This window comes from Salvelinus sp. IW2-2015, linkage group LG14, assembly GCF_002910315.2.
Source record: "Salvelinus sp. IW2-2015 linkage group LG14, ASM291031v2, whole genome shotgun sequence".
In the NCBI taxonomy this organism is placed as follows: Eukaryota; Metazoa; Chordata; class Actinopteri; order Salmoniformes; family Salmonidae; genus Salvelinus; species Salvelinus sp. IW2-2015.
In genome coordinates, this window is record NC_036854.1 from 21,259,984 (window position 1) to 21,285,071 (window position 25,088).

Below are 25,088 nucleotides of genomic sequence, written 5' to 3' on the forward strand. Positions count from 1 at the left end.
CAATATAGGCTTTCTCAAAGTTCCATGCGCTAATTTCTTTAGCCGCCAGTGGATCATGGTGTAGGCTATCAATGTGTCCGTATGGTAAAGTGCATGCACACAGGAGGTCTCGTGAAAAAAACGGGCCCGCCTATAAAAATAAAATAAAGTCCAACTGATTCGTTCTGGCGCCTGGCCTGCATGTACAGACCTAATGTTGTTTAATGCACTTATATATATCTATTAATTCAATTGATTCTCAATTAATAGAGTCTAGGTAGTTTATATGACTGAAACTGAGTGCATATGCTTGGTACGGCAATGATCAGGATTTGTTTTTCATCATATTATTGCTTTCCCCAAAGTCAATCTGAACCAGAAAGGATATGGCCACCAGAGGATGCAGTTTGGTTACTAATCCAAACTAACAGTCGCCAAAAGTCAGTTTTAGTTAATGGTGATACTAAAGCATCCGACCCATTTCTCATCAGATTATGTTGGGACATGTGTTTATTAGAAAAAAATGCTAATGCCTATGAAATATTAAATAAATAAATAATTAGAGACGTTCCAAATAAATTATAGTTTACTACATTTCCTAAGAGAAATGTCTTTATTGAATTGAAGGAGAAAAAGTAGCAGGAACTGTTCGGGAGAAAGGCTTTTAATATAGGCTAGACTACTAACAAAGGCGAAAGGACATAAATATATAAGCGGGTTCCCTTTGTTCCCTGTTTAGTCATCTCTCGCCTAAAACCATTAAACGAGGAGCCGCCACTTCTCCGTTAGCCTTGCATTCCTGAAATTCCATGATGTGATGTCAGAAGGGACGGGACATAGGCTACGTATCTAAACCTATGCGCTGCTCTCGGCTGCTCCGGAGTTGTGGAGTCGACGTTATATCACAAAACCCAGGGTCTAAGGGAAAGTCGATCACCTACTTTTTTATATTTTTGGCACAACTTGGATAACTTTGCCGAATGTTGTTTTGCTTTTGGGGCTCATGAACTTCACTCAGTTGAAGACTAGGATATAGCCTACGACTCGCATCTTGAGGGGTAAAGTTCCTTTGGAGTTTTTTATTTATTCTCCTTTTCGACAGATTTTGTGTATTCTGGAATAAAATACTTAATTTTAACAATTTCATACAGAATTTTGACAAATGGAAATGGAGATTAAAACTGTTTTGAGGATTAACTCAATTTTGAGGATTTGAGGAGGCCGTTCCACTCCGTCGAGCTCGCAGAATTTCCTCAGCGCAGACACAATTTCGGCATGTAGCAAAGGAAATACGGTGGGTGTCTCTACCAGTCGATTGGCTTTGGCTGCTTTTTATTGATTTGTTTCCTTTCAAGGGAACGCTTTTAGTGCAACAAAATAAAGGCGCTTTGTTACCATGTTAAAATCGCAATACTATTTTATGGGTTATTCTTCATTCAGCCAAGTCAAAAGCTTGCTTTGGTAGGCTAAACCCATGTAAATAGTAGTTTTATGCAGGGAGCAGGCAAAGTGAAGGCCATATGCGTTCGCCTCGGCTGCCTGCCTGTCCACGTAGAGCAACTTTTTTTCGTCAGCCAAACGGGAACATTCCAGGGGGTCTCGCGGCGGGGTTTCAGGGCAAGCCGCGACCTGCAGTGGGAAAGGGTTCATCTGTTCAATGCGCTTTTTGTGTTTGCTTCCAAAAACGAAAACTCATCAAAAACATCTGCTGTCTTGGGTAGGCCTAGGCTAGAAATAGGCTTAGACCGTATTGTGTGTCTGGTTTTCTCCCCATGTAGGCTGCAATAGCTGTGTTATACCATGCATATAACAGTTACCAGAGAGCACATTTTCAGAGAAGTGGAGAATTCAGATGATGAAACAGCTCAAGGCAAGGCCATGAAAGAGAATGAAAGGAGAGAGCAGATGAGTGTTGAGTCCAAGGTCTATGCAAGCGTCATATAGAAATGCAAGCCAGCTCCATGGTGGTAACATCACTGTCTGTCTATGGCATGTCACATTACTGACCTCTGAAAAGAAGAGAACATAATGAAGAAACCAATACTGTGTGTGCACGCAGGTGTTGATGCATGTGAAAAAGGGTTTGTATGCATGTGTGTTTGCATGTATGTGTGGGTATGCAAGTGTGTGTGTTTAAACATGTCTACCTCAGTCTGTCAATTTCAAATTAAGGGTGTTTATTGGCATGGGAAACATATGTTTACATTGCCAAAGCAAGTGAAATAGATAATAAACAAAAGTAAAATGAACAATAAAAAGTTAACAGTAAATATTACACTAACAAAAGTTCCACAATAATATATACATTACAAATGTCATATTATGTCTATATACAGTGTTGTAACGATGTGCAAATAGTTCAAGTACAAAAGGGAAAATAAATAAACATAAATATAGGTTGTATTTACAATGGTGTTTGTTCTTCACTTGTTGCCCTTTTCTTGTGACAACAGGTCACAAATCTTGCAGCTGTGATTGCACACTGTGGTATTTCACCCAATAGATATTTGAGTTTATCAAAATTTGATTTGTTTTCAAATTCTTTGTGGGTCTGTAATCTGAGGGAAATATGTGTCTCTAATATGGTCATACATTTGGCAGGAGGTTAGGAAGTGCAGCTCAGATTCCACCTCATTTTGTGGGCAGTGTGCACATAGCCTGTCTTCTCATGGAGCCAGGTCTGCCTGTGGCGGCCTTTCTCAATAGCAAGGCTATGCTCACTGAGTCTGTACATAGTCAAAGATTTCCTTAATTTTGGGTCAGTCATAGTGGTCAGGTATCCTGCCACTGTGTACTCTCTGTTTAGGGCCAAAAAGCATTTTAGTTTAGTTTGTCCTCCTGAGATTTACTATCAGGGCCCAGGTCTGACAGAATCTGTGCAGAAGATCTAGGTGCTGCTCTAGGCCCTCCTTGGTTGGGGACAGAAGCACCAGATCATCAGCAAACGGTAGACATTTGACTTCAGATTCTAGTAGGGTGAGGCCAGGTGCTGATTCGTTGATATATATGTTGAAGAGGGTGGGGCTTAAGCTGCATCCCTGTCTCACCCCCCGGCTCTGTGGAAAGAAATGTGTGTGTTTTTTGCCAATTTTAACCGCACACTTGTTGTTTGTGTACATGGATTTTATAATGTCGTATGTTTTTACCCCAACACCACTGTCCATCAATTTGTATAGCAGGCCCCTGAAATCAACAAAGCATGAGAAGACTTTGCCTTTGTTTTGGTTTGTTTGTTTGTCATTTAGGGTGTGCAGGGTGAATACGTTGTCTGTCGTACAGTCATTTGGTAAAAAGCCAATTTGACATTTGCTCAGTACATTGTTTCTGCTGAGGAAATGTACAAGCCTGCTGTTAATGATGAAGCAGAGGATTTTTCCAAGGTTTCTGTTGACGCATATCCCACGGTAGTTATTGGGGTCAAATTTGGCTCCACTTTTGTGGATTGGGGTGATCAGTCCTTTGTTCCAGATATTGTACAGTATTTTAATTTTTTTATTTAACTTTTATTTAACTAGGCAAGTCAATATTGGGGAATATGCCAGAGCTGAGGAAGATGTTAAAGAGTTTAAATATAGCCAATTGAAATTTGTGGTCTGTATATTTTATAATTTCATTTAGGATACCATCAACCCCACAGGCCTTTTTGGGTTGGAAGGTTTGTATTTTGTCCTGTAGTTCCTTCAATGTAGTTGGAGAATCTCGTGGGTCTTTAATAGTTGATTCTACAATTTTTATTTGATCATGTATATGTTTTTGCTGTTTGTTCTTTGTTCTTTGTTATGGAGCCCAAAAGATTGGAGAAGTGGTTTATCGATATATCTCTGTTTTGGATAAATAACTCTTTGTGTTGTTTGTTTTGAGTTTCCCAATTTTCCCAGAAGTGGTTAGATTCTATGGATTCTTCAATTGCATCGAGCTGATTTCTGACGTGCTGTTCCTTCTGTTTCCGTAGTGTATTTCTGTATTGTTTTAGTGATTCACCATAGTGAAGGCGTAAGCTCAGGTTTTCGTCGTTTCTATGTTTTTGGTTGGATAGGTTTCTCAATTTCTTTCTTAGGTTTTTGCATTATTCATCAAACAATTTGTCATTGTTGTTAATTTTCTTAGGTTGTCTGCTTGACATTTTTAGATTTGATAGGGAAGCTGAGAGGTCAGATATACTGTTTAGGTTTTCTACGGCCAAGTTTACACCAAGTTAAAAAAAATTGTCCAGGAAATTGTCTAGAAGGGACTGGGCCTCCAGCACTGTCTGTGGTGGTGATGAAATTAGCATTAGCACATTGCTGGGAAAAAGCAAGGCTCCAGCACTGTGTTCAAAATGGTGTGTGCAAGTGAGAGCAATCTGTTTGGACATGCACCTAGAATTACTACCACTGTAAAGTAGGAGAGTACAGTAATGGCATATATAGCATAGCTGCAGGAGGCGTGCCCCCCACACACACATCTGGTCGCCTTTATAACCTCAATGGCATGCTGAGCAAATTATATGGTGCTAGCACAAGTGGACTGGGAGTACACAGCAGCAGCTTTTTAAACACTGGTAGAGGAGCTGAAGAGCTTGACTGGCAGTGGCTTTAAAGAAATGCTCCAGAACATTGGTGACTAGTAAGTATTTTTTAAACCTCCCGCTTTTGGCTGGATGTGTGAATGTGTCCTTCATACTGTACATGCATAATCTATGAGCAGAATAACTGTTTTACTTCAATTAGCCACAAAATCCCTATTTTGAAAGCTACTGTTTACTAAAAGCTGTGCTACGCCCCATGTGGGCCAGCCCCCTAGCAATTCGAGTTTCAACCAATGAAGCACAGCCCCTCGCCATTTTATTGACAGCTAGCAGGATGCACACACAGTAGAGTATGTGGCGTAGTATGCAATTTTTGGGGACAACTTTTGGCTCTCGTGACCGCTACTTTCAAAACTACTGGCTTAAAAGTATTTTAAAAAAGCACAGGAGAATCTCTTTAAGAATGTTGCTAGTAGGCAGCTATATCTGTATGCTTGGGTTACCTACTTCTGTGCAGCCATATTCTTTATTTCTTTTTATTTAACCAGGCAAGTCAGTTAAGAACAAATTCTTATTTACAATGATGGCCTACTTGTCAAGCCCCCCCGGCCAAACCCAGACGACGCTGGGCCAATTGTGCGCCGCCCTATGGGACTCCTCTCACGGCCGGTTGTGATATAGCCCAGGATCAAACCCGGGTCTGTAGTAACACCTCTAGCACTGCGATGCAGTGCCTTAGACTGCTGCAACACTCTGCGCTATTCGATTTCATTCTATCCTGTTATATTTTATTATTTGGGAAGTGTACAGAGAGGATAGTACTGCTGTGTTTGTGAGTTGTATAAGGCAGCTCTACAGCAGCACCTCACCTCAGACAATAACAGAGGCAGACATGTCTCAACCCGTCCCTCTCTATCCCAGGTACTCATTTCACTCACCTGCTGCTGCAGGGAAGCTGTCAGTCACTCTACAGCCCGCCCTTCTGGCCAGTCAGGTACACAACACACACACAAGCACACATACACCTGAACACTCACATACATTCACACAGACATGCGCACGCAGTCGTGCACACACACACACACACACACACACACACACACACACACACAGAAAGCCTCTTCTGTCATCATTCTCATTTCTTGCTACAGGTATCTCTGTATTGCAGAGAGAAAGAGTAGACAGGAGAGAAAGAGGCATAGCAATGTTGTATAGTGTTTTGTTGGGAAGCCCCTCGGAGTTTGAATGTTGACTGAGGGTTTGGCATGAGAAAGCACGCTTAGTGGTTTTTGGTGAGTGAGTTATTTTGTGTTGGGTGTGTGTGTGTGAATGTGCTCGTATGTTTCTGTGTGTGTTTGTGGGTTATTGCATTTGTGTGTGCGTGTCCCTGTGTGTGTATGTGTGGCCTACATGCTGCTTTTGTGTGTGTGATGTGGTTTGGGGGGGGGGGGGGGGCATGGAAAATCTAGCTGTAAAGTGGTGGCTGCTGAATTTCAGTAGACACAGCCTGTCCCATACTGTTGTGTTGGAGGTAGTTGCTCAGATACGGTTCCATGTTGATACTCCCTCCATCCCTCCCTCCCTCTGTCCCCAACATCCCCTCAACCAACTGGACTAACATGATAAGAGCCTGGGATAGGGGTGACAGGGGTTTAACCAGCCCCCCTCTCTCTGTTCTCTGTCCCTCTATCATTCTCTCCATTTTCTCATCCTCTCATTAGAATGAAGGATAGTGGTAGTGTTGGTTGGGTTAACTTTCTCTCCTCTCCAACTCTCTCACATACACAGACACACTTTCTCACTTGGCCTCCCCCTTTTTCTCTCTCTTTATCTCTCCCTCTCATCCGCTCCCTACTCTCTCCATGACATCAGCGACTGTTTCCTGTGGCACAGGATGAGTCGTGGTGCGGTGGTCCAGGTTCGGAAAAACGTCTCTGCCGAGTGTCACTGAGACTTATCCTCTTTGATCCTCCTCCTCTGTCCATGTCAGGGTGACAGCTCTGTTTACATGGGAACTGCAGTCAGGAACGCTGAACATGACCAGTTCATTCCAGTCCAGAACACCAGGGCACTGATGCCAATATACACACAGGTTTCTGTTAGGAAAATATGGGGCCGGACATTTGACCGGCAGCATTTTAATTTCCCAGACATTTGAGAAATTTACCGGACCCATATGCATTGAGTGTGTAACCTGATTAGGGCGTCCACCCACGGTGCTCGGAATGACAGACATCACATTTAGAATATGGTAATTCATTATAGCAGCTCWTGTTAGTCGAGGATGCAACAATGTGCGGTTCTTCTTGCTGAATTCTATCGCGCACTTTGAAGATGTTAGAAGAACGGTCCACATTTACTCATATAGCAATGAGTCTGATGCAACAGGTCAGAACGTTTTGCTTAAAATGTTGATAAACTATTATTTATTCACATTATAAGCGCAGAAGGCAGTAATGGAAAACACCTTTGTCAAAGCACACTGCACATGCGAGCAGTTTCATGTGACAGAGATTAAAATATCCCTTAGAAATGTAGAAAGAGGGGAGATCTAATACGCAACAACCTGCATGGGTTGCTAACAGTGTTCAATCAAATGTTTTGTGGCACTGAGCAAATTTCTGGTCTGCTGAGTGCAAACTTGAACATGTGAAAATGATGTGCAACTTCCGGCTCGCGTTTCCTCGGAACACTGAGGCTTACCCACTTTAAGTTACAGTTTACTGTGAACACTGAGGCTGTACCCACTTTAGGTTACAGTTTACTGTGAACACTGAGGCTGTACCCACTTTAAGTTTACAGTTTTACTGTGAACACTGAGGCTGTACCCACTTTTTAGGTTACAGTTTTACTGTGAACACTGAGGCTGTACCCACTTTAAGTTACAGTTTTACTGTGAACACTGAGGCTGTACCCACTTTAAGTTACAGTTTTAACAGTGGCCATGTAGGCTACTGTGGCTATTTGATCATAATGTAGGCCTACCAGAGTGGCCTACCATCAAAAACAATGGAGAAAATGCATCCCATAACATYGTAACATGGAATAGCTGTTCTATCATTCAGCCTACAGTTGCAGTCAATGTGTGGTGTTCAATGTAGGCCTACATTCCATGAGACTTTAGAAAAAACATGCAGGGCTTGACATGAACCTGTTTATCCACTTGTCCTTCAGACGAGGAGGTGACTGAAAATGTTGTTTTTGTGCTCTTGTTGGAAGCAACTACTCCCCCATTGTTGACTAGAAATTAGCTATAACTGGGCTAAAAACTCACTAACTAGCGAAGAATATGAACCAAAGTTGCATTTGTGGCTACATGCAGCTCTCACTTTGATCTCAAAACAAGTGCATCTACTCATGACCACTGTAGCCTAAACACAGTCCAGTTCAAAGTGAATGGCACAGATCCATATATGGCAAAGGCTATTTGCATATAGGCCTACTGCAGCTCTGATTGGTTATGGCGCACCGGTCTGTGTAGAGTAYGGGCCTGAGTCATGCCTGTCAATGCAATAGAATCCTACTCCAATACGCTCTGCCTACAGGAACATTTCGTGCACAGTTAGTTCTGCATACTAACTCTTGCATAGTTGGTTTTCTTTCGGTATATTACATTGAAAGTGGCTAATATTGCATTGATTCGATCACAATTCCCACAGTAGAGCAAAACATCAATAGTGTTAACTACAATTTTCAGGTTTCAAACAATTAAGTATATTTAAAATAGCAATCATAGTCTTACTGCCTCCAGCTCATTGCAAAGTGGCGTGTGCCGCGCTGATGAATCCTGCCTTCCGTTGGCTATGCATTTGCTGTTTAAGATGCTGTAGCAACAGCCTGGCCAATGTTTTTCTGCTCAAAGTCTCTGTATCTGCATGCTTTACGAGTGTGATAAATAACATACACAACTAATATACTGTACACGYGCCAATTTCATTCCACAAAATGATGCAAATGAACCTATAGACCAATAAGCATGACTAGTCAAATGTATTTCTATCAACTGGTATTTCCATCAATGAATAGGCTAAGAAGTATTATTTCGCAATGGGATTTTTTCTTCTTCTCCCGGAAAATTGGCCTATTAATCGGGCTTTTCAAATTTTTCAATGTCCGGCCAAAGACGGCTATTGCCGGCTAACAGAAACCTTGACCGCACACACACACACACACAACACACACACACACACACACACACACACACACCACACACACAACACACACACAACACACACACACACACACACACACACACACACACACAAAGTCTCTGTTTAGGGTTTATTTAATTTTACAGTTCACTTATTTACTTGGATTAGGTAGAATTCAAATCAAATTAAATCAAATGGGTAACTACATGATCATTATCTAATAATTGTATTTTCATTTGTTTGAAATGAATTATAAATCAACGATGATATGCAATGGTCACCACTACCATGGTCCCTAATGGCTAGCTACCTTATCCCACCGCTGGCACCAATGGTTCTTTTGAATATCCAGTCTTGCAGTGTTTGCATGAAAACGCATTGTTACACATTGTTATTGGTCGATTTTTGTTATATTTTTTTAACCTTTATTTAACTAGGCAAGTCAGTTAAGAACAATTTTTAATTTACAATGACAGCCTACCAAAATCCAAAAGGCCTCCTGCGGGTACGGGGGCCTGGGATTAAAAATAATAAATAAATACAATATCAATATAGGACAAAACACACATCACAACAAGAGAGACAACACAACACTACATAAAAAGAGACCTAAGACAACAACATAGCAAGGCACCAACATAACAACAACACGGTAGCAACACAACATGGTAGCAGCACAAAACATGGTACAAACATTATTGGGCACACCTACTTTATCATTAAGCAAGGCCTAACTACAGTATCAGTATGTATCATATGAATGTGCATTCTTGTAAGTTATATCTGCTATGCAGTGTACTATAGATCACTATAAACACATTCCTTTATCTTTAACAGAGCTCTGTCAACCCTTAACTTGACCCTCTCATACGTTAACAAGGCTGAGGTGGCTCCCTGCTCCCTCCCTGTCTGAGTCTCACCTCAGTGTGAATGCTCAACACTGTGTTTGTCAGTGTCTCAGTGTTCTCACACACCACAGAGAGAGAGAGAGAGAGAGAAGGAGAGAGAGAGAGAAGGAGAGAGGAGAGAGAGAGAGAGAGAAGGGGAGAGAGAGAGAAGGGGAGAGAGAGAGAGAAGGAGAGAGAGAGAGAGAGAGAGAAGGGGAGAGAGCAAAACAGAGAGACCAAATGAAGAGTGAAACAGCAGATGCGTTTCTAACAAGGACCCTGACTGTCTGGCTCTACAATCTGCTTGCAGCTGCTTGTGTGTGTGTGTGGTGTGTATGTTTTTGCGTGTTTGTGTGTGATCATTCGCACAGATGAGGAGAGTTAAAGCTATTGTCCTAACTGAGCAACATGATACCGCTAAACTATTAACAGAGAGTTTCTGAGTGGGTTTTCCGAGGCAGACAGAAACACACATGGCTAGTGTGTCAGGTAACAAAGGGGCACCCAGGGGTGTGTTGCATCGTCCAGTGAGGCATCCCAACAAAACTCCTTCCTTCATTGCCGCTCAGGCAGTCTGGGGAATCTGAGATGCCGGAACCATAGTGTGTGTGTGTATGAGTCCACACGTGTTTGCTGGAATGTGTGTGTGTGTTGTGTCCTTAAACTTTCCCCTTACTTGTTGAAGTCATATTTCTCTCAGGAGTTTTTTGAGTAGTTCAACCAGCAATGAGCATCCAGACAGATTCAACACAACCCTTTGAAGAACAATCAGCAGAAACTGGAACCTGAAATAGTGACGGTTCTTTATCTGAGTGAGGTGGCTTGTGGTTGTCTGTATGTGTTGTTAACAGTAGTCCTTAGAGGTACCGTAGCATCTGTGTGTGTGTTGGGTTGGAGAACACAGAACACGTCGTGAAAACGAAACTAGTGACAGACCAGCCCCGGGCACTAAACCTGTTTGTTTTGCTAAAGTTCTCATGTGTAGCGAGGGACAGAGAGAGACTCAGAGAGAGAGAAAGAGGGAGACTCAGAGAGAGACTCCGAGAGAGGAAAGAGGGAGACTCAGAGAGATAGAAAGAGAGAGACTCAGAGAGACTCAGAGCGAGAGAAAGAGAAACAGGGAGAGACTCAGAGAGAGAGAGACTCAGGGAGAGACTCAGAGAGAGAGACTCAGAGAGACTCAGAGAGAGTCAGAGAGAGACTCAGAGAGAGGCTCGGAGAGAGACAGAGAGAGACTCGGAGAGAGAGAAGAGAGACAGAGAGAGAGTCAGAGAGATTTAGAGAGGGAAAGAAGAGAAGCGCAAGAGATCAGATTGATTAAATTACACATGATACACTTACGTCCTCACTCCAAATGCCCTGCGTCTAATGGTTTTAACAGTAGGTGACAAAGTGCTGTTTTGTTCCCTCTTTTGTGTGGGCATGAATAGAGAAGAATTGTCGAAGGAGCCCTGCTTTGACAGAACACCCACATTACGTGTCTGAATGGAGCTTTTTGTAAGATGTGTTGTGTTTACTTTGGGGTGACTGGCGTTTTCCATCATGATATATCAAATAGAGTTTTTGAATAGCCACACAAGATTACTAGTTTTCTTCACTGTGTATGATAGTGTTGTTTTACTACTGATAACCCGATAGCTGGCGACTACAGAAATCATAACCTCTGTCCCTGTGTGTGGCATTAGGTTACAGATCTGGGGAGGAGACAGAAAGAGTCCGATAAGATGTGTTTAATTCCTGAAGGAGTTGAAATGGTTGACCGTCCAATTATCATAGGTCTGTTTACCTTACTTTTTCTGTTTAGTGGGGTATGAAGATATAGTCGACTGGTGTGTATGGACACATTGTTCAGTAATAGGTTCACAGTGTGTATGTGTGTGTGAATGTGTTGTTCATTTGACACTGAAGTGTTGTCATGTAATGGGAGTTACTAAAGACTTGTGCTGTCACTAGATTGAGTATGAGCATGGTAGGACAGTGTTGTTCTTTGTTGACGTTCCAGGCGGTCTTTGTCTTGCGGGTGGAGAGAAAGTTGTATTGTATTCTACACAGCTGTAAGATGTCTGTCACACAGATAGTATGATTTATGGTCAGTAGATTGATATGTGTGTGTTGGGGGAGTGTTTTACACAGTGTTTTACACTGTTACGCTACGCTGGAAGCCAAACATCAAAAAGCTGTTGCTGCCTTTCTCTGTGTGCCTCTAGTAGGGGGGAGAAAAAAATATGCCCTAGACAAGATGGTCTCTGTTCTGCAGACTTGATTTTCCAACACACACACACACACACACACACCACAGATCAGTATGCGTGGGGGCTGCCCAGAGTCTGCCTGTTTTTCAAAGTTCAGTGAAACACGATAATATGAATTGTCCTCACTCCTTGTAGAGAACCAGTGTACAGGGTTTGTATCATAACTATTTAAGACACTGCTTTGGTTTTCCAATATTAAAGGATTGTTATTGGCAGTATTCTGTAGATAGTGTGTCAGTATGACTAGCATATTTAGGTGTGTAGTGAGACAGTAATGCTGTGTTTTGGTTGTGCTATGTAAGCATATTTAGGTGTGTAGTGAGACAGTAATGCTGTGTTTGGTTGTGCTATATAAGCATATTTAGGTGTGTAGTGAGACAGTAATGCTGTGTTTTGGTTGTGCTATGTAAGCATATTTAGGTGTTAGTGAGACAGTAATGCTGTGTTTTGGTTGTGCTATGTAAGCATATTTAGGTGTGTAGTGAGACAGTAATGCTGTGTTTTGGTTGTGCTATATAAGCATATTTAGGTGTGTAGTGAGACAGTAATGCTGTGTTTTGGTTGTGCTATGTAAGCATTTTAGGTGTGTAGTGAGACAGTAATGCTGTGTTTTGGTTGTGCTATTAACATATTAGGTGTGTAGTGAGACAGTAATGCTGTGTTTTGGTTGTGCTAGATAAGCAGGTGAGTGTGTAGTATGAGACAGTAATGCTGTGTTTGGTTGTGCTATGTAAGCATATTTAGGTGTGTAGTGAGACAGTAATGCTGTGTTTTGGTTGTGCTATGTAAGCATATTTAGGTGTGTAGTGAGACAGTAATGCTGTGTTTTGTTGTGCTATATAAGCATATTTAGGTGTGTAGTGAGACAGTAATGCTGTGTTTTGGTTGTGCTATGTAAGCAATTTAGGTGTGTAGTAGAGACAGTAATGCTGTGTTTTGGTTGTGCTATGTAAGCATATTAGGTGTGTAGTGAGACAGTAATGCTGTGTTTTGGTTGTGCTATATAAGCATATTTAGGTGTGTATGGAGACAGTAATGCTGTGTTTTGGTTGTGCTATGTAAGCATATTTAGGTGTGTAGTGAGACAGTAATGCTGTGTTTTGGTTGTGCTATGTAAGCATATTTAGGTGTGTAGTGAGACAGTAATGTGTGTGTTTGGTTGTGCTATGTAAGCATATTTAGGTGTGTAGTGAGACAGTAATGCTGTGTTTTGGTTGTGCTATGTAAGCATATTTAGTGTGTAGTGAGACAGTATGCTGTGTTTTGTTGTGCTATGTAAGCAGGTTTGAGTGTGTAGTGAGACAGTAATACTGTGTTTTGGTTGTGCTATGTAAGCAGTTTGAGTGTGTAGTGAGACAGAATACTGTGTTTTGGTTGTGCTATGTAGAGGCAGTTTGAGTGTGTAGTGAGACAGAAATACTGTGTTTTGGTTGTGCTATGTAAGCAGGTTTGAGTGTGTAGCAGACCTGTGTTTTGGTTGTGTAATATTAGTCTGCTCTGGTGTGTAGGCTAGCGTGACTCTGTAAGAGCATGTTTTGGTTCGGGTAATCTCCATAGGCCCTAACTGAAAATTAGCTGTTATTGGTAGAGAGGTTTGGAACTCTCTTTGCTGTTGGTCTATTAACTCATTTACCTCATGGTGATGTCACCATAGAAAGCCAAAACTCCCACCCATGCAAATTCAACCAGCAACTTTTTAGGAAATAACACTGATCAATTTCTTTCACACTTTTACAGTGTTAGTTTCATCAGCTGTTATACAATATGATACAACATTTTGACGGCACTGGACATTTAAACCAGTGAAAAGAGTTGTTAGCATCTTATTGGGGCATTTTTTGTTTGCATCAAGGTAGCTCCTGTTTGGGATGTGGATTTATATTTTGTCCCTTTTCACTGTAGTTAGGTTAGCTTGTCACTCATTCAATTCCAGAAAACTAAACAGCGGAGGAATCAATGATAAGACTATATGAATATGAGTCTTTAATCCATGAGTCCACCGTGTATCTTTCTAAACAAAGCCCCCATGAGGTCAGATAGACAACAAGCTGAGAAAGAGATAAATCCTAATAAAAACAGGATGGGTGGGAGTTTACTCTCTTTTATTACATTGGAGCGACACCCCACAGTGGCACCTCACGGTTCTCATCAAACTGACAGAGGAACAGCTGTCTCCCAGCCAGCACAGAGGGGGAGCGGGGAAAAGGGAGAGAGAGGGAAAAACTCTGGAAGGGTTTCATAGTAAACACTGCTATATTGGAAACAAAAAAAGAACTCAGTCTCGCTCTCTCTGTGTCTTTCTCTGCTACCCCTTGCATTTTGGGCACCGCAAAATTACAACGTGCAAATTCATAAATGTATAGGCTGTTTATGTGAGCCGAAAATAAACCCGCTGGCAGGGGGAATGTTGTGGCTGCGTTTATGTAACGTTGTGCCTGAAGTGGGAAGGTTTGGTCTCAATCTATTGTCTTTCTGTGTATCTTCAACCACAGACAAAATGATGCAGTTGATTGCTAGTTTTATATTGCAATAACTGCTGTCTGGTCCCTTGGCTAACCTCTGAAGGGTGTGTTTACTGTGTGTGTGTCGTGCGTGCCCGCGCACATGTGTGTTTGCTTGTTTGCTTAATCAGTTGCCATCCCCTAGTGATTTAGCTGGTCTGTGTGCGTGAGAACATTTCTATGGTGGTTTGGGTTAAGTGGGGTTTACTGTCAGCTGTTGATGTCACTTCCCCCAATCTCATGCCACAGTCAGGGTCAGAAGGACTGTGGCTCAGGTCCGGTGACCACAGTGCTTAACAGACCAAAGTCCACCAATCAGAAAACAAGGCCGATTTAGTCACCCATTGTTAACTAATTATAGTGAAAAACACATGAACAAGAAGCTACAATAGCAAGTGTTTGTTTTCTCAGTGAGATCCAGGATTCCAGGATTCCAGGAGAAGGAATGTGTAACGCCCCATCCATTTTGCCCAGTCAGGTTGGGGTTGTTGTTGTGATACCAACCTATTACTGGATTGAAATTATTATTCTTTTTAATTCACCTTTATTTAACCAGGTAGGCCAGTTGAGAACAAGTTCTCATTTACAACTGCGACCTGGCCAAGAAAAAGCAAAGCAGTGTGACACAAACAAAACAGAGTTACACATGGGATAAACAAACGTACAGTTAATAACACAATAGAAAAAAAGCTATATACAGTGTGTGCAAATGAAGTAAGGAGATAAGGTAATAAATAGGCCATAGTGGCGAAGTAATTACAATTTAGCAATTGACACTGGAGTGATAGATGTGCAGATGAGGATGTGCAAGTAGAAATACTGGTGTGCAAAAGAGCATAAAAAAGAAGTTCATACTGCACCTATTGGCCATACAGCCACCTCCTCCAATCTCGCTCTCTTTATCTCTTACACACACACGCGCACACACACACACACCATCCCTCCGCATACTTCTGTCAGGTGTGCTCTGTTTTTCTAGTCGGGGTAGAGAGGAATCTGGGCTTGGATCCAAACTGAGTATCAGCACCACACTGCCAGAGACCAGACAAGAAGCAACACATTCCCACTGTCTCTCCTCTCCTCCTACTCCCCTTTTCCTCCTTTCCTTCTTCTCTCTCTTCCTTGCTCACTTGAGCCTTTTTTACACTCCTTTTAAGTCCTAGCCCACATCTTCTCCCTCTCTTCACTCTCTGTCTCTCTTTCTCTCCCTCTCTCCCTCTCTGCCTCTCTCTTCCCTCTGTCTCTCCATCTCTCTTTCTCCCCCTCTTCCCTCTCTGTCTCTCCATCTCTCTCTCTCTCTACCTCTCTTCCCTCTCTGTCTCTCCGTCTCTCTGTCTCTCTCTCTCACTCTCTGTCTTTTCATCTCTCTCTTCCCTTTCTGTCTCTCCGTCTCCCTCTCCATCTCTTCCACTCCCACATCTCTATGAGATCTTGGTTGACACTACTTCTCAGCATGTTTTGTTTTGGGCTGGAGGAGAGGTTGTAGTTCTCTACAGGAGGTTTGGGGGATTTTGATTGGTGTTGTGGGCCCTTTAGCCTATGAATCCTGCCTAAGGCCAGTTCATTCCACTGACTGGTTGCAGTTCCCAATTATCTGGAAGCCTCTTCCCAATTGGAATAAAATGTGCAGGATTCTATATTTTACGCACAGTCTCTTCTCTACTCCTTCATCTGCCCATAGAACAGGCTACTGTCAAGTTTCAGTGATGAATAGAGAATGGTGCTAGTTTAATAAAATAAAAAACATGTCTGCAAGATCACATAATGATGGTATTCTACATAACAGAACCGATAATAGCATAGTATAACGTTACGTACTGCAAGACAAAAAACACCTCATTTTAGGATGAATGTGCGAATGGTCACATTTTTCTCTAATTTCCTCTCATGCCAAAACTCCACAGTCCGCCACTAGGCAGAATATGTGCTTTGATTGAAACGTAACACAGGTATGCTACAGTTTGTTAACACCATCTGCTCTAAAATTCACTCACTGTACATAATTCAAAACAATACAGTAYTTCTAATCAACACTGTATAACACAAGAAGATCTAAATGCATATCCCCATGAAACTGATTGAGATCAAATGGTTGGTATGCAGATGCTGCATGGACGTTTCACCAGTAAAACAGTGAACACAAAAATGTGTATGTGTAAAGTACAGGTAAAGAAGCACATGTGCAGAATGTGATACATATTTTTAGCTCTGGGGTAGAGTCTTCCAGGGGGTCGGAACAGGGTGGTTACCTTTGGAACCGCAGCCTTTGCCTTAAACAGACAGTACTGTTAGTGATGCTAATGTTAATGCTAGCTCAGCTCCCCACTACTGTTAGTGATGCTAATGTTAATGCTAGCTCAGCTCCCCACTACTGTTAGTGATGCTAATGTTAATGCTAGCTTAGCTCCCCACTACTGTTAGTGATGCTAATGTTAATGCTAGCTCAAGCTCCCCACTACTGTTAGGGATGCTTATGTTAATGCTAACTCAGCTCCCCACTACTGTTAGGGATGCTAATGTTAATGCTAGCTCAGCTCCCCACTACTGTTAGTGATGCTAATGCTAGCTCAGCTCCCCACTACTGTTAGTGATGCTAATGTTAATGCTAGCTCAGCTCCCCACTACTGTTAGGGATGCTTATGTTAATGCTAGCTCAGCTCCCACTACTGTTAGGGATGCTAATGTTAATGTGAGCTCAGCTCCCCACTTCTGTTAGGGATGCTTATGTTATTGTTATCTCAGTTCCCTTCTACATAATGAAGCATTAACACTAGAACCGCTGGGACGGTTTGTAATGGACTTTTCCTAAATATGTGTATTTTACACTCTAGCAGAACTTTGAGATAAATATGCATATTTAATAATAGATTAGCCGGGCCTCGATGAGTACCAATAGCTGCCAGTCTAATAAATCCAGTTAATATACACAGTCATTAAGAAATCCATTAATATTTAGTTTAAGAAGGTAATTAAAAACATGATAATAAGAATTTATTTCAAAAGAACAGAACAGCATGTTTTTAGTTTTTTTTATCTGTGCTTAGTAGCCGAGGCTTCGCCATGCCAATGAAATCAACTTGTTCATTTAGCAGACATCACATGTTTGTATTATCCTGCMCTACCACAGTCAACACACACTTATTTTACAGTAATAATATAATGGAATATAACAGAATAAAATAGAAAGGATATTTAAACCCAAATGACTGTTGCTGATTGTCGCCAGTACTCACAAAGTTATATTTTGAAACAGAGCCCATCTGCGCAATTTTGATAGTTCATTAGAAACCTTAGATAGGGTATAGCAATCAAAACATCTGGCCTGCATGGACCTGTAAAAGTTTATTTGAAAAAGTTCTTTTTGGTAAGCTCCGTTCACTTCTATGCCAATGCACACTCGCTGGTCATCAGTCTCTTCAGTCTCAATTTGACAATTGACATTATTGTCACCCATCAGACTGTTGTCAATTTAATCTTGTCTTTAGGCCACATCTATTATTATATGTGTGATTATATGTGTTTAAATATAGTTTAGGTGTAGTTTGGATGGGCCATTAGCTGGGCAGGCAACTGTTGTCTTACAGTCAGAAAATACAGTATCGTCTTATTTTAATATTTACAGTCTATGCGCTTCTGGATCAATCAATAGATTTTCTTTCTCATTAAATTAACATTTGGTGTCCTGGGGTTTCTTATGACCTATTTTAACATAATAAATGCATTCATTTGACAATTTATTATTTATTATGGAATATTTATACAATTGAAATATCAATGGTCAGAATGAACATCATGGCCATTCTAGTAGTTATGTAATTCTGGTTAAGCTATATGATATTACCTCTGGGTGGTAACTATGTAATAACTCTTAACTTAATCATCACCAGTATGCTTTCAGTGTTGTTTATGAAATAGAGCTTGGTGAGAGCGTGCTTGTCCTAGGGTTATTTTGCATTCAACCTTCCCACATCTTTCTGTTAATGCTGCAAGATAGTTGCTTGGCTTTGGAACATTCTCAGCATATTGAAGGAACTTCGTATATCAACACTTTAACATAAAATTTCCTAAAAGTTCAAACATGGTTACATTTAATACAAATGCTGGTAAGAAACATTCTCCAACTGGTTTGACATTGGGAATGTTCTCAAATATTTCAGAGAATGTTAAGAAACAACGTTCTTCTGTTGGAAATTCAGTACTTCAGCATAGCGTTTCCTTCAGGTTTCCTCATGGTTCTATTTAAAGTCATGTTCTCCAATTGTTCATTATGTTAAGAAAACGTTCCATAAAAACACAAGAAAACTGTAATAACATTCAGAGAATGTTCTAATGATGTTATTTAAAAACATATACTTTACATYCCATTCTCAATATCAAAAAACCTCTATCCTCTATCTTCAAATCAAATTGTATTTGTCACATGCGCCGAATACAACAGGTGTAGACCTTACCATGAAATGCTTACTTACAAGCCCTTAACCAACAATGCAGTTAAAGAAATAGAGTTAAGAAAATTGCAAAATAAAATAAAGTAAATATAAAAAGTAACACAGTAGAATTAGTTAAGCATGTTCAAGTGTGTTGGCCGTTCCCATTAATTGGACACACCTGATCTTAATGAGTACTTATTTCCTTTTAAACGGGGTCTGTTTGAATAGACTCAAATKAACAGCTTTGTATGAGTAAAAAAACATGGAATGCTAGCTCCATCCTGGTGGCACAGTGGACTAATTCCATGGATAGAGAACAGAAGATAGGTTAAAATCTCACTGATGCCGTTTCACAATAAATAATACATGTGTTTGTATGATTAATGCTTAAGGAAATTCATTTCCAAGTGTCCTATCAGTGTTTRTCGTTCAAAAGTGGATTGTCTTATAGACTTAAGTCTTATTGAAACATTCACTGAAACTTTTAAGGAAGTTGGTCAAAAACCTCCAAATAACCAATAAATTCTGTTCCCAGACCAACAAAATGTTCGCTTTTACCGGTCAGGAAATGTATGGCTTCGTTCCCACAACCAATGTGAAACCAAAAACATATATTCCCACAACTTCCAAGAAACCAAATGTACTAGCTGGGGTTTGTGTGTGTGTTTCAGGGTTTCCGTTAGCCGGTAATAGCCGGCTAATAGCCGGCTTTTGGCCGATGAAAAAAAATTGTCCGGAAGAAGGAAAAAAATCCCATTGCAAAATAATAATTTTTAGGCTATTCATGGTTGGAAATACGAGTTGATGTAAATACATTTGACCGGTCATGCTTATCAGTCTATTGTTTAATTTGCGTAATTTAGTGGAATTAAATTGGCGCATGTGTATATTCGTTATGTATCTTAYTTATCATGCGCACAGCATACAGATACAGAGCCTTTGAGCAGAAAATCTGTCAGACAGCACTTTTATTTAACCAGGCAAGTCAGTTAAGAACAAATTCTTATTTACAATGACGGCCTAGGAACAGTGGGTTAACTGCCTTGTTTAGGGGCAGAACGACAGATTTTTACCTTGTCAGCTCGGGGATTCAATCCACCAACCTTTCGGTTACTGGCCCAACGCTCTAACCACTAGGCTACCTGCCACCCCAGGTAGCAAAGTGGTTGGGCTTTATAAGCCCAATCATTGTACAACAATTCTAAATGCAATCGGGTGTTAAAAATTGTTTTTGGACCACGATTAAAAATACATCATATTTTTATTTCTCAACTGGTAATTGAAGCGTGCTTCCCATTCGCCATTCAAATGCATAGGCAATGGAAGGCAGACTTCAGCAACACATCACACACCACTGTGCAATGTGCTGGAGGCAGTATGCATTTTAAAAACATATAGCTACTTAATTGTTTGAAACCTGAACGCTTTACTACATTTTACGAGGCATGTTTTACCTTGCTTCAAAGTAGCCYAGGCAAAATCTGACCATATCCATGGAGGCAATTATTTTATAAAGACTTCCATATGCCATTGAAACYATTAGCCTATTTCTCTATCAGTTTTCAACTTTCTTTCATTGTCTGGTAGCCAAATGCACATTTTCGCATACCCTACTGTCTTGTGCACATTGGTGCGCTAATAAGGTTTAGAATTAATAGTTTATCAACATTTTAATCTAAATGTTCTGATCTGTTGCAACATATTTTTTTATGTAGCCTAGGCCTACTGGTTGTATGAATTTGGGATCTATCGTCCCACAAATGTCCAAGAGTCTGTTTGTGCTATTTCTTTCTCGACAAGCTGACCAATAGAATATGTCAACTTTTATACTATGTTAGATAGTAGATTGACATAGGCTCATAGGCGGCACGTCCATTGTTGGGCCAGTGCCACTGAAAAGTTTRTTTTTGGACATTAATTTCCTCCTCCAGTTTAGATGGACGTCATATTCTATTTGTGTCTCCCCTTCTCGTAGGCTTATTATATGGACGTAATTTTTTATTGTCAGTGTCAGAAGAGTAGGCTACCCTGTAATTTGTCATATAAAAAAATATTATTCTAATGTCTGCAGTCATATAAAGTGTAGTAGAATTGCATGAAATGTGTTTATAAATGGCCCAATTTGTATCGTGCAAGGAAAGAAAACACTGCATCTATGTGCTAGAGGCGTCACTACAGACACCCTGGTTCGAAACCAGGCTGTACCACAACCGGACGTGATTGGGAGTTACATAGGGCGGCCCAGCGTCGTCCGGGTTTGGCCGGTGTTGGCCGTCATTGTAAATAAGAATTTGTTCTTAACTGACTTGCCTAGTGAAATAAAGAAAGGGAAAAAAATAACGGATATAGCCTGTAGCCTAGGCCTCTACGCTATACGCTGTCAGCCATACATAGAACAGTCTTTTTTGCTAACAGTGATTGAGTTATATTATTAGGCTACATTATGACTATCCAATCAACTCATCACATAAGATTTAGGGCTGGGCRATATGACAATATAAACTCAGCAAAAAAAGAAACGTCCCTTTTTCAGGACCCTGTCTTTCAAAGATAATTCGTAAAAATCMAAATAACTTCACAGATCTTAATTGTAAAGGGTTTTAACACTGTTTCCCATGCTTGTTCAATGAACCATAAACAATTAATGAACAGTCACTTGTGGAATGGTCGTTAAGACACTAACAGCTTACAGACGGTAGGCAATTAAGGTCACAGTTATGAAAACGTAGGACACTAAAGAGGCCTTTCTACTGACTCTGAAAAACACCAAAAGAAAGATGCCCAGGGTCCCTGCTCATCTGTGTGAACATGCCTTAGGCATGCTGCAAGGAGGCATGAGGACTGCAGATGTGGCAAGAACATGTGTAACAACACCTGCACAGGATCGGTACATCCGAACATCACACCTGCGGGACAGGTATAGAATGGCAACAACAACTGCCCGAGTTACACCAGGAACGCACAATCCCTCCATCAGTGCTGTCCGCAACAGGCTGTCCGCAATAGGCTGAGAGAGGCTGGACTGAGGACTTGTAGGCCTGTTGTAAGGCAGGTCCTCACCAGACATCACCGACAACAACGTCGCCTATGGGCACAAACCCACCATCGCTGGACCAGACTGGACTGGCAAAAAGTGATCTTCTCTGACAAGACGCGGTTTTGTCTCACCGGGGGTGATGGTCGGATTCGCGTTTATCGCAGAAGGAATGAACGTTCCACCCAGGCCTGTACTCTGGAGCGGGGTCAATTTGGAGGTGGAGGGTCCGTCATGGTTTGGGGCGGTGTGTCACAGCATCATCGGACTGAGCTTGTTGTCATTGCAGGAAATCTCAACGCTGTGCGTTACAGGGTAGACATCCTCCTCCCTCATGTGGTAACCTTCCTGCAGGCTCATCTTGACATGAGCCTCCAGCATGACAATGCCACCAGCCATACTGCTCACTCTGTGCGTGATTTCCTGCAGAACAGAAATGTCAGTGTTCTGCCATGGCCAGCGAAGAGGCCGGATCTCAATCCCATTGAGCACGTCTGGGACCTGTTGGATCGGAGGGTGAGGGCTAGGGCCATTCCCCCCAGAAATGTTTGGGAACTTGCCGGTACCTTGGTGGAAGAGTGGGGTAATATCTCACAGCAAGAACTGGCAAATCTGGTGCAGTCCATGAGGAGGAGATGCACTGCAGTACTTAACTTATGGCTGCAATCCCGTTAACGGGATCGATATGACAACAGCCAGTGAAAGTGCAGGGCGCCAAATTCAAACAGAAATCTCATAATTAAAATTCCTCAAACATAYATGTATCTTATACCATTTTAAAGGTAATCTCGTTGTTAATCCCACCAAAGTGTCCGATTTCAAATAGGCTTTTCAGTGAAAGCACCACAAACGATTATGTTACGTCACCACCAACTCACAGAAAAAATCAGCCATTTTTCCAGCCAAAGAGAGGAGTCACAAAAAGCACAAATAGAGATAAAATKAATCACTAACCTTTGATGATCTTCATTAGATGACACTCATAAGACTTCATGTTACACAATACATATATGTCTTGTTCGATTAAGTTCATATTTATATCCAAAAACCTCAGTTTACATTGGCGGCATGTTCAGAAATGCCTCCAAAATATCCGGAGAAATTGCAGAGAGCCACGTCAAATAACAGAAATACTCATCATAAACTTTGATGAAAGATACATGTTTTACATAGAATTAAAGATACACTTGTTCTTAATGCAACCGCTGTGTCAGATTTCAAAAAGCTTTACGGCAAAACACAATATTCAATAATCTGAAAACAGCGTTCAGCCACAAAAACAAGCCATACAGTTACCCGCCAAATTGTGCAGTCAACAAAACTCATAAAAAGCATTCACTTACCTTTGCTGATCTTCGTCGGAATACACTCCCAGGACTCCCACTTCCACAAGAAATGTTCGTTTTGTTCGGTAATGTCCATCATCATTATTTTTGTTAGCGTGTTTGGTAAACAAATCCAACGTCAGGAAGCGCGTTCACTAAAAGCTGACAAAATGTCCAAAAGTTCCATAACAGTCAGTAGAAACATGTCAAAHGATGTATTGAATCAATCTTTAGAATGTTTTTAACATAAATCTTGAATAACGTTCCAGCTGGAGAATTACATTGACTTCAGATGAGCGATTGAACAGAGCTCCCTCTCATGTGAACGCGCATGGTCAAAGAATGGTCAGGTCATGGCAGACCTGACTAATTCCCCTCTCATTCGGCCCCCCTTCACAGTAGAGGCATCAGACAAGGTTCTACAGACTGTTGACATMTAGTGGAAGCCGTAGGAAGTGCAAACTCATCCATATCTTGCTGTGATTTCAATAGAATCTTGGTTGAAAATCGACCAGCCTCAGAATTTCCACTTCCTGTTTGGATTTTTTCTCAGGTTTTTGCCTGCCRTATGAGTTCTGTTATACTCACAGACATAATTCAAACAGTTTTAGAAATGTCAGAGTGTTTTCTATCCAATACTATTAATAGCAACTGGGACTGAGGAGCAGGCCGTTTACTCTGGGCACCTCTGTGCACCTTTCATCAAAGCTACTCAATACTGCCCCTGCAGCCATAAGAAGTTAATGCAGCTGGTGGCCACACCAGATACTGACTGTTACTTTTGATTTTGACCCACTTTGTTCAGGGACACATTATTCAGTTTCTGTTAGTCACATGTCTGTGAAACTTGTGCAGTTTATGTCTCAGTTGTTGAATCTTGTTATGTTCATACAAATATTTACACAGGTTAAGTTTGCTGAAAATAAACGCAGTTGACAGTGGGAGGATGTTTCTTTTTTTGAGTTTATATCTTGTGCCGATAGATGTTTGTCTATTGTTTCATATTATGCTCTATTGTTTATTTCGTTGTGTCGCAAATCACTCTTTACGGCAATATTTTTCGCCAATTGGACGACGCTTTGCCGTGTGGAAGGAAATATGCAACACAAACAAACATGGAGGAGAGTGAACGTGACACAGTGCACRGAGACACTGAGCTCGTACCTAAAAGAGGGGCTACTTCAGTCGCATGGACGTGGTTAGGGTATGAAAGTCTGACAGGGACCAGAAAACCGTCCTCTGCAAAATATGCCGCAGGCCGGTCACGACAACAGGCTCAAACACYACTAACCTATTTTACCACCTACGCAAGAATCATGTGAAACAGTACGGAGAGGCTACGGATGAGACCCAAAAAAGTACAGTTGAGTGCTCAAAACAAACCTCCGACTCAGACGTTGCAAGAGGCTTTTGCCCGCGACACACCATATGGCAAAGAATCATGAAGATGGAAGGAGATAACAGCTGCCATTACAACTTACATCTGCAAAGACATGGCCCCAATTTATACTGTCGAGAAACGGGGGTTTCGTGAGTTGGTGCTAACACTCGACCCGAGGTACCAAATGCAAATTGATATGTGACACGTATTAATGCCAAAATAACATGCAAAACAGGCACGCCCCCAAAAATATATATATATATTTTCGGCCTATATTGATTTTGTTTTTCACCTATAGTTGAAGTGTTTTCTATTTACCTTTTTTATATTTTATACATTCATATTTTATATTTTGTTACATGCTTAATTGAAAATTTGCGCCAAGGTTCTAAATAAAAGGAGAAATAATCAAATATGAGTAAGTACCTTTTTATTTGTTGAGTATAATTCAAAATGTAATAAGAAATAGGCTTTTACATGTGGTCATTTTATATAAACTATTTATTCATTGAATTTACAGGAAATGACCTATATCAGGATATGAGATTTTGGCCATATCGCCCAGCCCTAGTAAGATTAGTAGGCTATTTTACATAAGTCTGCAAATGCGATGATGCTTTATTATAAAGGTGCATTTTTAT

General features: G+C 41.1%; 1 protein-coding gene across 1 annotated transcript in view; it reads left to right on the plus strand.

Moving 5' to 3' along the window:
* Positions 1-794: 794 nt before the first annotated feature.
* Positions 795-25,088, plus strand: part of LOC111972962 (protein tyrosine phosphatase non-receptor type 14) — a 107,700-nt gene continuing 83,406 nt past the window's right edge. Inside the window, exon 1 of the mRNA XM_070446775.1 lies at positions 795-1,273. The gene's annotated coding sequence lies outside the window, so the exon portion shown is untranslated. The remainder of the gene's footprint in view (positions 1,274-25,088) is intronic.